General features: G+C 45.7%; 1 protein-coding gene and 1 non-coding gene across 2 annotated transcripts in view; both read left to right on the top strand.

Moving 5' to 3' along the window:
- The window catches only part of znf438 (zinc finger protein 438), a 345,274-nt gene extending 341,467 nt beyond the window's left edge, over positions 1-3,807 (top strand). The window contains exon 8 of the mRNA XM_070881520.1: positions 3,731-3,807. The gene's annotated coding sequence lies outside the window, so the exon portion shown is untranslated. The remainder of the gene's footprint in view (positions 1-3,730) is intronic.
- A 2,210-nt stretch (positions 3,808-6,017) lies between these two features.
- Positions 6,018-6,090, top strand: trnag-ucc (transfer RNA glycine (anticodon UCC)). The gene has a single exon. It is a non-coding gene; the product is annotated as a tRNA-Gly (tRNA).
- The last annotated feature ends 9,501 nt before the right edge of the window (positions 6,091-15,591 follow it).

Here is a 15,591-nt window from a genome sequence, read left to right as displayed (position 1 = left end):
CCCCACCTTCACGCTGTGATTTAGTCTGGGAGCACATGACCATTTCTGTTCATGCTCTTTGGTCATTCTGGCATGAGTAGTTCCCTTGAGCGAAAGATTCACCTCAAGTGGGCTCTAGTCTACCCAGTTGCTAAACGATTACTAGGATTTCTGGAAAATGAACAGCATTCCTGCATGAAATGGCTGGCTCCAGGCTGATGAAAGAATGAGAAGTCATCCCCCCCCACCCCCAAGGCCAACCAGCAATTAAGGATTGGCTGCAGGCAAATATGACCTCTCCTCCCCATCGTTCAATAAACCGCTGATGCACACTATCTAGTTGGCATGTCACTGTATCTAGTGCGAGCCACTGCCCCAGGAGAGAAAGGGAGAACATGGTTAATTGAATGATGAAATAGGCAACTGTTGAAGGCCAGAGAATGTATTCTAAATAACCCAAGAGCGTAGTGAGTATGTTCTGGTTTGTAAAAGATGTGGTAATATAATTTCCACAGGAAATAGAACTTTGATTTGAGTTGGAACAATGAATAAAGCTAATTATGAATATTTACTTTACTGAGTCCAAGATAATAAGCCAAGTGCAGGAGTTCCGAGTGCTGAATAATGTACGGGAAACCCTGTGCCAGTGTTCAGATTTTGCACCATTTTACCAAAGAGAGTCATTAATTGTGTCGGTATTTAAAATTTTGATGATTAGGTACAAATCAACTCCATCCTGAGACAAGCACCTACTAATGAGAGGGTCCTAGCTTTGTTTTTGAATGGGTAAGTCAATATACGCTTGATTCACTTTTCAGTTTCTGTTGGGTTGAGTTTAGACCTCATGGTCCAGCAAATGTCACATTGTCAGTGGTGGGTTGATGTATCACTGAGCTCGCCCATGAGCATCCCAAAGGTGAGGTACTGTTCACCAGTTTGAGGTGCTATTTTATACATTTGCTCTGGGAAGTATGGCAGTTCTTTCCATCTCCACACTTGTAACGATATTGTTCAGTTGTGGGAACTGCCAGTGCCTCCAGGGTCACGTGAAATGCCTTTCAATTCTCCAAAGACTGCAGGGTTGAAATCCCCTGAAACGATCAGTCAGCCCCAGCAACAGCTTGGCTCGGTGACTCACTGTTGAATCAGCGTGAAGTTTTAGCTTCACGACTCAATATAAAACCAAACAAATAAGTGTAACATTTGCCAACCTTTGCCAATCTGTTTCTCTCGGACTGATTTCCAGGCCTTTAGTTTCATACAGCTGATCAGCTGTGGAGTGAAGCAGGGGTCAAAGCTGTTTTTAGTCAACCTTTAAAGGCTGTCCCCAGGGGAAGTGCCCAGCTCTGCTGAATTGGCCTGGGACCAGGAGTGTGCAATTCTAGCAGCCATTTTCGGCTAGAAGTTCTGTTGATTTCCCAGCAACGCTGGTACTGCATTCACCTTCACTTGGCCCCACCATCCCATTTCCCAAGAACCTTCTGGGATTTATAATAGGCAGGATCATCACAATCCCAAATGAAACTTCCACCAACACTGGGTTCAAAGGGCATACATTTTATGTCTAAAGAAACATTCGTTTTGGTGTGGTAATAACTTAAAAAAAAAATTCAGACCCTCTAGAACATTCCCGTCAAAGAAAAACAAAGTAATACAGGGTACAAGAGAACTGTAATTGCTACAATGTGCTGACTTCCATCAGGGGGCCATCTAGTGTTGAGTTAACAATATGCAAGTACCGTACATAGCAATACACACGCACCTTTTTTAAGTTGCTCTCTAATCATTTAAATTACAATGTACCATTACTGCTGAAAATAAATAAAATCTTTGGTTATTGCATTAACTCTGGCCGGCTGCCTATAAAGTGAAGTACTACTGTTTTACAGAAATACAAACTCCTGAATCACAATTAAAAAGGTCCCTGTGGCTGGCAGTTTGATACTGTTGCAAATTTCAATACTTCATTTAACTTTTTTATGGTATGATAGTGAGTCACGGAGCTAAAGCTTCACACCCATTAACAGTGAGCCAAGTTGTACCTGGGGCTAAGGCTGATCCGGTGAGGTTAATACTTCATCTTCATTTACAGGATTTACAACCTCTGGGGAGAGCCGAGAGGCATCTATGTGGCCCTGGCAGCACTAAAGCATGTCCCATAATGGCCCCATTAACATAACAGACCACAAAAACAAAACTGGAGTGCTCTGCAATCATTTTGGAAGCCAGACTTGAGATTGCTGCCTAGAAATCACGCCTGTGTTTCTTTTAATCATTCAAACAGTGGAGTTAATGCGGTAGTACTGTATTGACAAGGCATTCCCGGTAGATGATATGGTGACGTCCTCACTAAAATGATTGAGATATAATCACTGATACTCTATCCAGTGATAATCTGCCATTTGATTACTGAAATTAGTGCATATTTCAATAAGTCAAATGTAATTAAAATGTTTATTTATAAAATGATATTTTAAATAATACAATGTAGAACTGTCAAATCACTCATTTGGTTGATGATGTGCCTCTGCACTGTTTGCACATTAAAGGCATTATATAAATGCAGGTTGTTGATTGAGACTCAATTGTATATTAGTTTAAAAATAGCCGCTGGTATGATGTAGCTCACTCTTGAAAGTAAACACAAATCCATTAGGTTCATTGGGTTTATAATCTGCATCACAGGCTTAGATCACAAGTCTCACTCCAAACACTTGCCAGCTCAGAATGTATGATGGTTACATGTGAAGTGCCCAGCCATTTTCAATGTTGAGACATTTATCGTATCTGCCTGCAACTGATGGGCCTTGCTAGGTATAGGTGTGTACATTGCTCCATTATTGTCCCGGAGTTTCACATTCAAACTAGCTCTTACCTGCTTCCATGGCTTGTTTTGGAATTTACTATTACGTTACAATGCTCATTTCAATACTTTGATAATTTTACTGAATAGTTTAGAGTGTTAGGCTGTAACTTTGCTTAGCCTGGGGTAGTATGATCCATGGTGGGTTTGTTTACATTCTAAACATTTGTTTGTGAAATGACAGTCGTGAAGTTAGTTCGTCCAAAAGGCATGGCCCACAAATCTTCGAGTGGGTTAATTTTGTATGTGGTGCTGAAACAGATGTGGTTGTACCAGTGTTTTGTTATAGACAGTAAGCCATTTGATGTGTCTTAGGTGAGAACTGCAATGTTATGGGTGGTTGAAAGTACCAGTTCAAGTAGAGATTCATCTTTCTAGTGGCGAGAACAAATGTGGTATCGAGGAAATTTACCATTTTGTTAAAGAACAAAAACTTATTTTCCCAGGTAATGTATGGGCTTATAATGCAGCTGCTACTTTTTATTAATTTGCACAATATCCGTGTTCTCCTGTAACCAGTCAATATATGAGGTAGTCACTAATAAATCCAATATAGAATTCAGGAGAAACTTCTTTACTCAGAATGGTGAGAATGTGGAACTCACTACCACATGGAATGGTTAAGGTGAATAGAATAGATGCATTTAAGGGTAAGCTAAAATAAGTACACAAGGAAGAAAGGAATAGAAGGATATGTTGATAGGGTGAGATGAGGCAAGTTGGGAGGAAGCTCATGTGGTCCTATTGGGCCAAATGATCTGTTGCTGAGCTGTAAAATTCTATGTAACAAGACTGTAAAGATTGTGTTTCTTCATGAATAGGTTCTGGATACTTGGGAATATCCTGTTGCTATAAAATCTCTAATTGTTTATGATTTCTTTTTAACAGGATGCAACTCAGACCTTTTTCCAGAGGCCCAAGATGGCCAGTTTGAGTTTGGTCCAATTGTAAAGCGCCATCTGCTGGTCAGCTGCTGTGATTCTTCAATCCCAATCAACTTCTGATCAAAGCAGAGTTACACCAGTAATGTCCAAAAAACTGCTCACTTTAGTGGTGTGACTACTGAACTGTTATTTTTCCATTTATTCATATTTTAAAACATTTATTCATATTTTAAAACATTTATTCATATTTTAAAACATTGATAAGGGACAGCAGGACATAATATTGGTCACAATTTTCCATTTTGAATTTATTTTAACTGTATAGTTCTAATTGAACATTTTCCTGACCTTTTAATTTCAGTTAATTAATAGCTGAAATCATTCAATGTGTGGTTTTATAAAATTAGAGTTAATAGTTTAAAATAAAACATTTTCTGCACTTTTCCCCTTTAGTGGATAAAATTGCTGTTTATTGAATGTATGAGGACACTATTCACTCGTGGGTCAGTACTGTGATATATATTTTCTGGTATACATTTGATCCTCTACCAACCTGCCCCCACACAGCACTGCCCCCTGATTATCAAGATGCATGACGAGACCTTGGACAATGTGGATCACTTTCCATACCTCGGGAGCCTACTGTCAGCGAGGACAGACAGCGATGACGAAGTCCAACACCGCCTTCAGTGTGGTGCAGCATTCGGTTGCCTGAGGAAAAGAGTGTTCAAAGATCAGGATCTCAAACCCAGCAACAAACTGATGGTCTACAGTGCAGTAGTGATACCCGCCCTCCTATATGGCTCAGAAACATGGACTTATGTACAGCAGGCACCTCAAAGCACTGGAGGAGAAGTACCACCAATGTTCCCTTCCCAAAATCCTGCCAATCCATTGGCAGGATAGGCATACCTACATCAGTGTTCTCTCTGAGGCCAACATCCCCAGCATCGAAGCATTGACCATGCTCGATCAGTTCCGGTGGGCGGGTCATGTTGTCCATATGCCCGATGCTAGACTCCCAAAACAAGCACTCTACTCCGAGCTTCATCACGGCAAGCGAGTCCCAGGAGGGCAGAGAAAATGTTTCAAGGACACCCTGAAAGCTTCTGAAAATAAATGTAACATCTCCAACTCTTGGGAATCCCTGGCCAAGACCGCTCAAAGTGGAGGAGAACCATCCGAGAAGGCACCGAACCTGTCGAGTCTCTTTGTCGAGAGCAAGCTGAAGCAAAGCACAAACATAAGGAGCGTGCGACAAACCAAGACCCCACCCACCCGTCCCTTCAAGCACTACCTGCCCCACCTGCGACAGAGTTTGTAGATCCTGCATTGGTCTCATCAGTCACCTTAGAACTCATTTTAGTGTGGAAGCAAGTCATCCTCGACTCCGGGGGACTGCCTAAGAAGAAGATACATTTTGTTTACCAATAGTTTTTACACTCTGTTAGGTGGCCTTGTGAGTTAGCTCTCCTGGACCATGCAGATGAGTCTTTGAATGCTGTTGGTAAAACTGCCAGTAGTAAATAAAACACATGAGAATTTTGTCTTTGAAAGGCTTCAAATGAATGCTGTCAAAAGATCTGCTGTACATTCTTTAGTTTGTCAGTTGACCTACTAAGTTAGATAACCATGGAATGACTCCACACTTGCCCACTTAAATCTACTGTAAAACCACGATACTTTTTTAGAAAGCATTATTTCCCACGCCACTTTACATCACCCGGATATTACATAGAAACGTAGAAAATAGGTGCAGGAGTAGGCCATTCGGCCCTTCGAGCCTGCACCGCCATTCAATGAGTTCATGGCTGAACATGCAACCTCAATACCCCATTCCTGCTTTCTCGCCATACCCCTTGATCCCCCTAGTAGTAAGGACTATATCTAACGAATTGTATTGTGCTGTTGTTTCTGGAGGGCTGGGTCTATAGTGCATTGCAACATTTTACTTGGGAGCTGGGTTTGAATTGAACTCAGACTGATGATCTCCCAATTGCTGAATGTAAATAAAATGAGTTTGGGCTGTCGCAGTTTCAGAGTTGCCTATGCATCTCATGGGCACAATTCAGCTCTAATTGACAAGCTCACACAGCATCCAAAAGAAACGGAGAAGAGATTTAAGGAAATTGGTGAAATGATATGGGAAATAGTTCTCTTTAGTAGGCTGAGCATAAGATAGAGTATTAACTGGCTCAAAGTTCCACTTGGTAGTGACATCTCTCATGTTGATAAATGTTAAAATGAAAAATTATCTGTAACCTTTTGGGGATTTTATTCTACAGAGTTGTGTGATGGTGGTGCAGTGGTAAAGCATGGTTGCCTTCCAAGCAGTTGCCCTGGGTTCGATTCCCAGTCATCACATTACTTACATTCTACTTGAGGATGAAATGAGCCTCTGATGACTCTGGTTGAAAGCTGTTCTTACAGTAGCATCTCAAGCATTTTTTCATTGCGAGAGGGATGGAATCCAAAAGCAGGGAGGTCCCTGCTGCAACTGTATAGGGTATTAGTGAGGCCGCACCTGGAGTACTGCATGCAGTTTTGGTCACCTTACTTAAGGAAGGATATACTAGCTTTGGAGGGGGTACAGAGACGATTCACTTGGCTGATTCTGGAGATGAGGGGGTTACCTTATGATGATAGATTGAGTAGACTGGGTCTTTACTCGTTGGAGTTCAGAAGGATGAGGGGTGATCTTATAGAAACATTTAAAATAATGAAAGGGATAGACAAGATAGAGGCAGAGAGGTTGTTTCCACTGGTCGGGGAGACTAGAACTAGGGGCACAGCCTCAAAATACGGGGGAGCCAATTTAAAACCGAGTTGAGAAGAAATTTCTTCTTCCAGAGGGTTGTGAATCTGTGGAATTCTCTGCCCAAGGAAGCAGTTGAGGCTAGCTCATTGAATGTATTCAAGTCACAGATAGATTTTTAACCAATAAGGAAATTAAGGGTTACGGGGAGCAGGCGGGTAAGTGGAGCTGAGTCCACAGCCAGATCAGCCATGATCTTGTTGAATGGCGGAGCAGGCTCGAGGGGCTAGATGACCTACTCCTGTTCCTAATTCTTATGTTCTTATTTTCTCTGGTTGAACATCTCAGACCAGTCCTGTCAGCAAGTACCTATGTATCTGCCCAAGAGCTGGGTAATCTGTAACAAGTAAGGTAATGGTTTTATCACCTGTTCTCATGATCATTCTCAACTTCAGAGGACAATAGAAGAAACACTTCACTAACGTGTGACTTTAGCTATAAACTGCCAAACAGATTTATTAAACAGTAAATGGATAAGTGAAGGGCAGTGGCACACTAGATTTAAAGTACAGGCTTAATCATCCCTCCCGAGAAGAGAGAAAATAAACAGTGTCTCTCCATTAAACTTCAGTGTACTGGATCATAGAGTCCTTGACTATTAACCTTTGTGTGTTGACTTGTTGCTGACCATTCACAGATCTCTTCTCGGACCTATCTATCCCTCTCTAATTGTTCAGACAGACTGCCCAATTTCAACAAAGGCTGAAAAATACTTAAAAAAATGACAAGGACGAATAATATTTAAATATGCATCTGTACAATTATAGAAAGAATACCATCATGACAGGTCTCGGATAGAAATGCTTCATTTTTGTCACAGCAACTGTGACATCTTTCATCTTGATGAAGGCAAGAAAAACACCCATAATCTACTTTTTCCCAAAAGTGTTTGCATGTTACAGCTGTAGTTTCTATAAGTCATTAGCAAAGTACTTAGCACCTGCCCATCCTCATTTTATTTTCGATCTCCTGTGGCATTACAGATGGTGAGTTGACTGATATGTGGCTGTAAAAAGTACAAATGCAAATCCTATGTGATACTCAACATGCATCTCTGGAAAATGCACCAGCAATAACAGTTGATCTGTTAAGAACATAATTAGGAGCAGGGAGCTGCCATTCAATAAGATCTTCAACCTCAACTCCACTTTCCCGCTTGATCCCCATATCCCTTGATTCCCTTAGAGTCCAAAAATCTACCTCAGCCTTAAATATACTCACTGACTCAGTATCCACAGTTCTTTGAGGTAGAAAATTTCAAAGATTCACAACCTTCTGAGTGAAGAGATTTCTCCTCATCTCATTTAAATGGCCTACCCTTATCCTAGTTGTAGACTCTCCAGCCAGGGGAAACAACCTCTCAACATCCACCCTGCCAATCCCTATCAGAATCCTATATGTTTCAATGAGTATAGGCCCAATCTACTTAATCTCGCCTCATAGGACTACCCAGGGATCAAGCTAGTGAACCTTTGGTGCACTATGTCCTTTCTCAGATAAGGAGATCAAACCAGTGCACAGTATTCCAGGTGTGGTCTCACCAAAGCCCTGTACAAATACCCTTGAATATTCAGTTCCCAGGCTTGGTCACCTTGCAACCAAGTCTCTGTAATGGCTATCAGATCATACCCATTTATTTCTATTCGTGCCGTCTATTTCAATTTGTGAAACTGGGCAGTTAAACCGAGGCGGGGACTGCTGCAGCCAGGAGGCAAGTGGCTTTATACCTACCACCTGGATCCAGGGCCCCTGCCTAACCCACCCCCGTGATCGGAGACCCCACCAGGAAGCCTCCTATCACGCCCCCCTCCACCCCACCTCACCGATGTTGCTGAGGCCGGCCACAATCTCCGGCTGACCCCCAGATACAGCTCCTGCCACCCCCTCCCCCCCGATACTACTTGATACTACCATGCTGATCTCCAACCCCATCCATCCTCAACTATGCTGACCCCACGATTTCCTGCCTTCCCCCCCACCATACTGATCCCACAATCCCTCCCCCAGACCGACACTTCGCTATGAGCCCTACCCTGCCCGCAGCTAGCAAGCCTCTCAATCTGACTGGCTGCGGGCAGGAATTCAAGAACTCAAATTCAAATTAGGCTTTAATGGCTGGGCCTGTGGGAAACCCGAACCCCCAGATTTCCCGCCTGCCTTGGAGGCGCCCGCTCCCAATTCACCTCTCTCGAAAAAATTCCAGCCTCTGTATTTCCTGTACGAGGACATCTAAATCTTTCTGAAAACCATTTAGTAGTTTCTCACCATTTAAAAAATATTCTGTTTTTCTATTCTTCCTTCCAACGTGAATAACCTCACATTATACTCCATCAGCCACCTTATTGCCCATTCATTTAGCCTGTCTATATGCCTTTGCAGGCTCTTTGTGTCCTCCTCACACTTACTTTCCCACCTAACTTTGTGTTGTCAGCAAACTTGGATACATTACACTCGGTCCTCTCATCTAAGTCATTAATATAGATTGTAAATAGCTGAGGCCGAAGCACTGATCTTTGTGGCACCCCACTAGTTACAGCCTGCCAACCGGAAAATTGCCCGTTTATCCTACTCTGTTTTCTGTCAATTAACCAATCCTCTATCCATGCCAATATATTACCCCCAACCCCATTAGCCCTTATCTTTCATAGCAACCTTTTATGTGGCATCTTATTGAATGCCTTTTGGAAATCCAAATATACTACATCCAGTTGTTCCCCTTTATCTACCCTGTTAATAGAGTGGAAGCGTGGAGGAGCTGCTGGAGAGCCTGTGAACCATACCTTACATTGAGTCAATGCCTTGATACACCCTCTCTCCCCCAATCTCTTCCCCCACCACTGATTAAGTTTAAGCTTAAGTTCCCCCCGGCCCTAATCGCAGGTGCATTTCCCACCCCCCAAAGTATAAGCCCATGCTGCACAGATAACAACCTGGGCCCATCTATCAGATCTCTCTGCAGCACCAAGAATCTCCTGGAATTCTATACTGCACCCCGAACACGCTCCCTCTCTGGATTCTGAGGATTTGGAACAAATCCTCCCAATGCCTGAACTCTGATCTCCCTCTCCCGATCCGGCGTCGTCCTTTGGAATCCCTTTGGCCAGCTTGGAGCCAGCCTCGGTGGTGACCCTGTATCCTTTCGGCTGGTGGCCCAATCTGCGGCAGTGAATGCAGCTGGAGGAGCTGCGGCGGAGCCACTGCCAGGCACATGGCGTGGGGTAATGGCGGCAGCCACTCTGACTTCTCTCATGACCCTTCGAGATGCTAAAATGGAGCAGGGGCCCCAGCGTCTCTCATCCCCGCCCCTCATCACACCTCAGATCTCCCACCACCTCCTGAAGGCGCTGCTCAGTGCCGAGCTTACGACTCGCATCCCACCGTAGGCAACTAGGCCCGTACAGTAGAGCCTGGTCTCCAGTTGTCTCGGACCCCCTTGCCACTGGACCAAAACCATGCTCTGCTATGCTCGTGTGGTAGCTGGTGTGCAAAGGCCACCCCACGTTAAAAGAACTCATGCACAGGCATCTTCCACCCTTCAAAATGAAGTGTGGGACCTAGAATGTCAGGACCCTCATGGACAACCCCAACAGCGACAGACAGGAACGTCGTATTGCTATCGTTGCCTGGGAGCTCAGACGCTTCGACGTTGACATCGCCGCTCTAAGTGGGACCTGGCAGACAGGGGAAGGCCGCTGGATAAGCAAACCAGAAGAACGCCGCCTCCATGTATTTGGCTTCGCCATCAAGAATGAGCTGGTGGGCCATCTCAGAGACTCGTCCTGCGGGATAAGCGAATGTCTCATGACTCTCCGGCTTACCCTAGCCCGGATCATCAGCACATCATCATCATCATAGGCAGTCCCTCGAAACGAGGATGATTTACTTCCATGCCAAAAACGGATGAGTTCACAGGTGTTTCAATGAAAGACCTAATATTCCAGATCCTGAACTACATGTTGAAGGGTGGAAGATGCCTGTGCGTGGATTTAAAAAAAAACGTGTGGTGGCCGTTGCACACCAGCCACCACACGGGCTTGACAGAGCTAGGTCTTGGTCCAGTGGCAAGGATTACCCAAGACGACTGGAGACCTGCTCTGCTGCACAGACCTAGTGCGCACACACATCGCAGTGTGGGCTAGCCCGTACTGTCCCCGGGCCCTCGCCTCTTCTGGCCCCGAACTCATGCCTCTCCTGGGCCTCGATCATGTCCCTCTACAATCTCTCGCCGCTCCTTCGCCCTGACCTTGCCGCTCCTGCTGTATCTGCCAACGCTCCAATCACCGACCTGGACCTTGATGATGTCCCTCTTTGCTGCCGTCGCCCTCCTGCACCAGCTCGCGCTGTACCTTGATAGCAGTAATCTGTGTAGGCACTCCTGGGCCCCCGTGGCGGCTTCCAACACATACAAGATGGTGGCGTCCGGGCTCCCGCGGCAGCTGTCAGGCACCAAGCACCCCCCCCGCCGATCACCTCGGACATCCACACCCTGTGATGCCGGCAGCAACAGCGGCAGGCCTGAGTCCCCGGTCTACATTGCAGTCCGGACCCCAGCTCCTGCTCCGGCTCAAACCCGCCCGCTCCGAGCCCGCTGGGACAGCGCTGGGAACCGGCCCGACTTCCACTGACGTGGTGCACAGCACATACGCCCCAACACGCGACACAACAGATGAGACCAAAAAAGGAATTCTACTCCAGCCTCGAGCAGTCCCTGTCCAGAGTCCCTACGGATGACAAGCTGATCCTCCTCGGCAATTTCAACGCCAGAGTCAGTAAGGACGCAGGCCTCTGGGGAGGCGTGATCATCAGAGAAAGGATAGGGAAAACCAACTCCAGCAGTATCCTGCTCCAGACAAAATGCCTAGAACATGACCTTGTTCTCACCAACACCTTGTTCCATTCGAGGGACAAGTACAAAGCATCGTGGCAACACCCTCGCTCCAAGCACTGGCATCTGCTCGACTAAGTCATCGTCCAAGCGAGGGACCGCAAGGACATGTGCATCACCCACGCCATGACAGGTGCCGACGACTGCTGGACCACCGCCTAATCCGCTCCATCATTAACATCAATATAGTCCCAAAACAGCGACGGCAACAGAAACAATACCGCAGGAAAATCAATGGTGGGGTACTCAAAGACCCAGTTAAGAAAGCCCTATACAGCCAGCACCTCTCTGCACCAGGCGACCCTAGATGACCTCGAGATGCAGAGTGCCCACAGCGCCTGGTCTGCCGTCAAGGCCTCCATTACCAGCGCCTGAGAAGAGACACTCGGTCACTCAACCAGGAAACACCAAGACTGATTTGGCGAGAACGACCAGGAGATCCAGGAGCTAATAAGCTGCAAGCGCCAGGCATTTCTGAACTTAAAGCAGCAAACCAATTCGGGAGCAGCAAAGCAGCTCTACAGGCAGCTGAAGGCCGAAGCCCAACAAAAAACCCGCGACCTAAAGAATAGATGGTGGGTGGAGTAAGCACAGGAGATCTGGCATCTTGCCGACCTACATGATGTGTGAGGGTTCTTCAGCACAATCAAGACCACCTACGGCCCAATCACTCAAGGCCCCACCCCACAGCTGGCCAAGAATGGAGAGGCACTCATTAAGGACACCGAGGCAGTCGGGGCCCACTGGAAGGAACACTTTGAAGATCTCCTTAGCCAAGATTCTGCCTTCGATGCGAGTGTACGCGACTGCATCCCGCAGCATGATACCTGCCACCATCTCCGCAAAACCCCAGCCCTGCACGAGATAGAAAAGGTCATCCATCAGCTCAAGAACAAGGCATCAGGAGCAGATGGAATCCCCGCTGAGGCACAAAAGTATGGCAGAGAAGCACTATTGGCACGAATGCATGACCTCAGCTCTCTTATCTGGAAGGAGGAGAGCATGTCAGGAGATCTCAGAGATGCCATAATCGTGACCATCTTCAAAAAAGGGGACAAGTCTGACTGCGGTATCTACAGAGAAATCTCCCTGCTGTCAGCCACTGGGAAAGTCATCGCAAGAATCCTCCTCAATCGTCTTCTCCCTGTGGCTGAAGAGCTCCTCCCAGAGTTGCAATGCGAATACCGTCCACTAAGGGGTACAACGGACATAATCTTCACCGTGCGACAACTACAAGAGAAATGCAGGGAACAGCACCAACCCTTGTACATGGCCTCCTTGACCTCATAAAGGCCTTTGACACTGTCAACCATGAGAGACTATGGAGCGTCCTCCTCCATTTCGGCTGCCCCCAAAAGTTTGGCACCATCCTCCACGATGACATGCAAGCCATGATCCTGACCAACGGATCCACCACAGACCCAATCCATGTCCAGACTGGGGTCAAGCAGGGCTGCGTCATTGCACCAACGCTCTTCTCGATCTTCCTTGCTGCAATGCTCCGTCTCACTCTCAACAAGCTCCCTGCTGGAGTGGAACCAAACTATAGACCTACTGGGAACCTGTTCAACCTTCGCCGCCTCCAGGTCGTCCCATCTGCTGTCATTGAACTACAGTAGGCGGACGACGCTTGCGTCTGTGCACAGAGACCGAACTCAAAGCCATTGTCAACACCTTCACTGAGGCGTACAAAAGCATGGGCCTTACACTAAACATCCGTAAGACAAAGGTCCTCTACCAACCTGACCCCACCACACAGCATTGCCCCCCGCCGGTCATCCGTGGCGCGGCCTTGGACAACGTGGGCCATTTTCCATACCTTGGGAGCCTACTATCAGCAAGGGCTTTGATAACTAGGTCCAACACCGCCTCCAGCCTGCCAGCGCAGCCTTTGGTCGCCTGAGGACACGAGTGTTTGAAGACCAGGACCTCAAATCTGGCACCAAGCTTATGGTCTACAGGGCAGTAGTGCCCTCAGAGACATGGACTATATACAGCAGATATCTCAAAATGCTGCAGAAGTACCACCAATGCTGCCTCTACAAGATCCTACAAATCCACTGGGAGGATAGATGAACCAACATCAGTATTCTCACTCAGACCAACATCCCCAACATCGAAGCACTGACCATGCTTGACCAGCTCTGTTGGGTGGGCTGTCACATCGTCCACATGCCCGACATGAAACTCCCTGAGCAAGCGCTCTACTTGGAACTCCTACACGGCAAGCGGGCCCCAGGTGGGTAGAGGAAACATTTCAAGGACACCCTCAAAGCCTCCTTGATAAAGTGCAACATCCCCACCGGCACCTGCGAATCCCTGGCCCAAGACTGCCGAAAGTGGAGGAAGAGCATCCAGGAGGGCGCTGAGCATCTTGAGTCTCGTCGCCGAGAGCATGCAGAAACCAAGCGCAGACAGCGGAAGGAGCGTGCGGCAAACCAGGCTCCCTGCCCACCCTTTCCTTCAACCACTGTGTGCCCCACCTGTGACAGAGATTGCAATTCCCACATTGGACTGTACAGCAACCTGAGAACTCATTTTTAGAGTGGAAGCAAGTCTTCCTCGATTCCAAGGGACTACCTATGATGATGATCCTGCTAGTTACATCTTCAAAAAACGAATGAATTTGTTAAACATTCATAAAACCATATTGACGCTGCCTAAGCATATTATGATTTTCTAAGTGCCCTGATACGACTTCCTGAATAATGGATTCCAGCATTTTTTTGATGACCAATGCTTACCTGGCCTGTAACTCCATGTTTTCTCTCTCCTTCCTTTCTTCAATATCAAGGTATTATGTTGCTACCTTCCAATCTGCTGGGACCGCTTTAGAATCTATGGAATTTTGGAAGATCACAACCAATGCATTCACTATCTCTGTAGCCACCTCTTTTAGAACACTAGGATGTAGGCCATCAGATCCATACGATTTGTCTGCCTTTATTTAGTCCCATTAGTTTACATATTACATAGGATGTATGACACACTTATGCTCCACTCGAGTCTCCTCTCATCTTTCCTCATCTAAATCTATCAGCACAACCCTCTATTCCATTCTCCCTCATATCCTCGTCTAACCTCCCCTTAAATGCATCTATACTATTTGCTTCAGCCACTCCCTGTGGTAGCGAGTTACACATTCTCACCACTTTTTGGGTGAAGAGGTGTCTCCAGAATTCCCTATTGGATTTCGTGGTGACTATCTTCTAGTTATGCTCTTCTGCACAAGTGGAAACATTCTCTCTATATCTACTCTATCAAACCCTCCAACTTTCTTTTTTCAGGAGAAAAGAGACCCAGCCTGTTCATCCTTTCCTGATATGTATACCCCCATATTTCTAGTATCATCCTTGTAAATCTTCTCTCCACCCTCACCAGTACTCCTATATCCTTTGTATAATATAGCGACCAGAACTGTACGCAGTACTCCAAGTGTGGTCTAACCAAAGTTCGATGCATAGCTTCCCTACGATACCTGTAGAAATAAACCCTAGTGCTTGTTTTTTTTTTTATGGCTTTGCTAACCTGTGTCACAACTTTGTGATTTAGCGATTAGTTTAAGTATTTTTTCTCTACTGATATTAATTACTTTAAGTATCTCACTCTTATCAGACCCTTATTTCCCTACTATTTTTGATATGCTTTGTGTCTTCTACTGTGAAGACAGATGCAAAATATTTGTTTAAAGTCTCTTGTCATTTCTTTATTCCTTATTATATTTTCTCTTGTCTCAGCCTCTAAGTGACCAATGTTCACTTTTGCTACTCTCTTCCTTTTTACATACTTGTAGAAGCTCTTACAATCAGTTTTTATATTTCTTGCTAGTTTACTCACTTTATTTTCTCCATTTTTATCAATTTTTTGGTCATCCTTTGCTGGTTTCTAAAGCTCTCCCATTCCTCCCATCCTTGGCAACATTATAAGCCTCTTCTTTTAATCTATTACTATCCTGTGTTGATAGACAATGCTTAGCACCTTGTCATCAAATGCTTTCGCAACCTGATTGGTTGAAAGCACTCTCTACCACACTATTGCACTACATCACACAGATAAAGAACGAATGAACGAACTTGCTTTTTATATAGCACTTTTCATAATCTCAGTCCCAAAGCACTTCATGGCCAATTTGAATGTAGGAACATGATGCAGAAGGACACATTTG

The sequence above is a fragment of the Pristiophorus japonicus genome, chromosome 5 (assembly GCF_044704955.1).
Source record: "Pristiophorus japonicus isolate sPriJap1 chromosome 5, sPriJap1.hap1, whole genome shotgun sequence".
NCBI lineage: Eukaryota > Metazoa > Chordata > Chondrichthyes > Pristiophoridae > Pristiophorus > Pristiophorus japonicus.
This window is presented reverse-complemented; position numbering and strand designations above follow the sequence as displayed.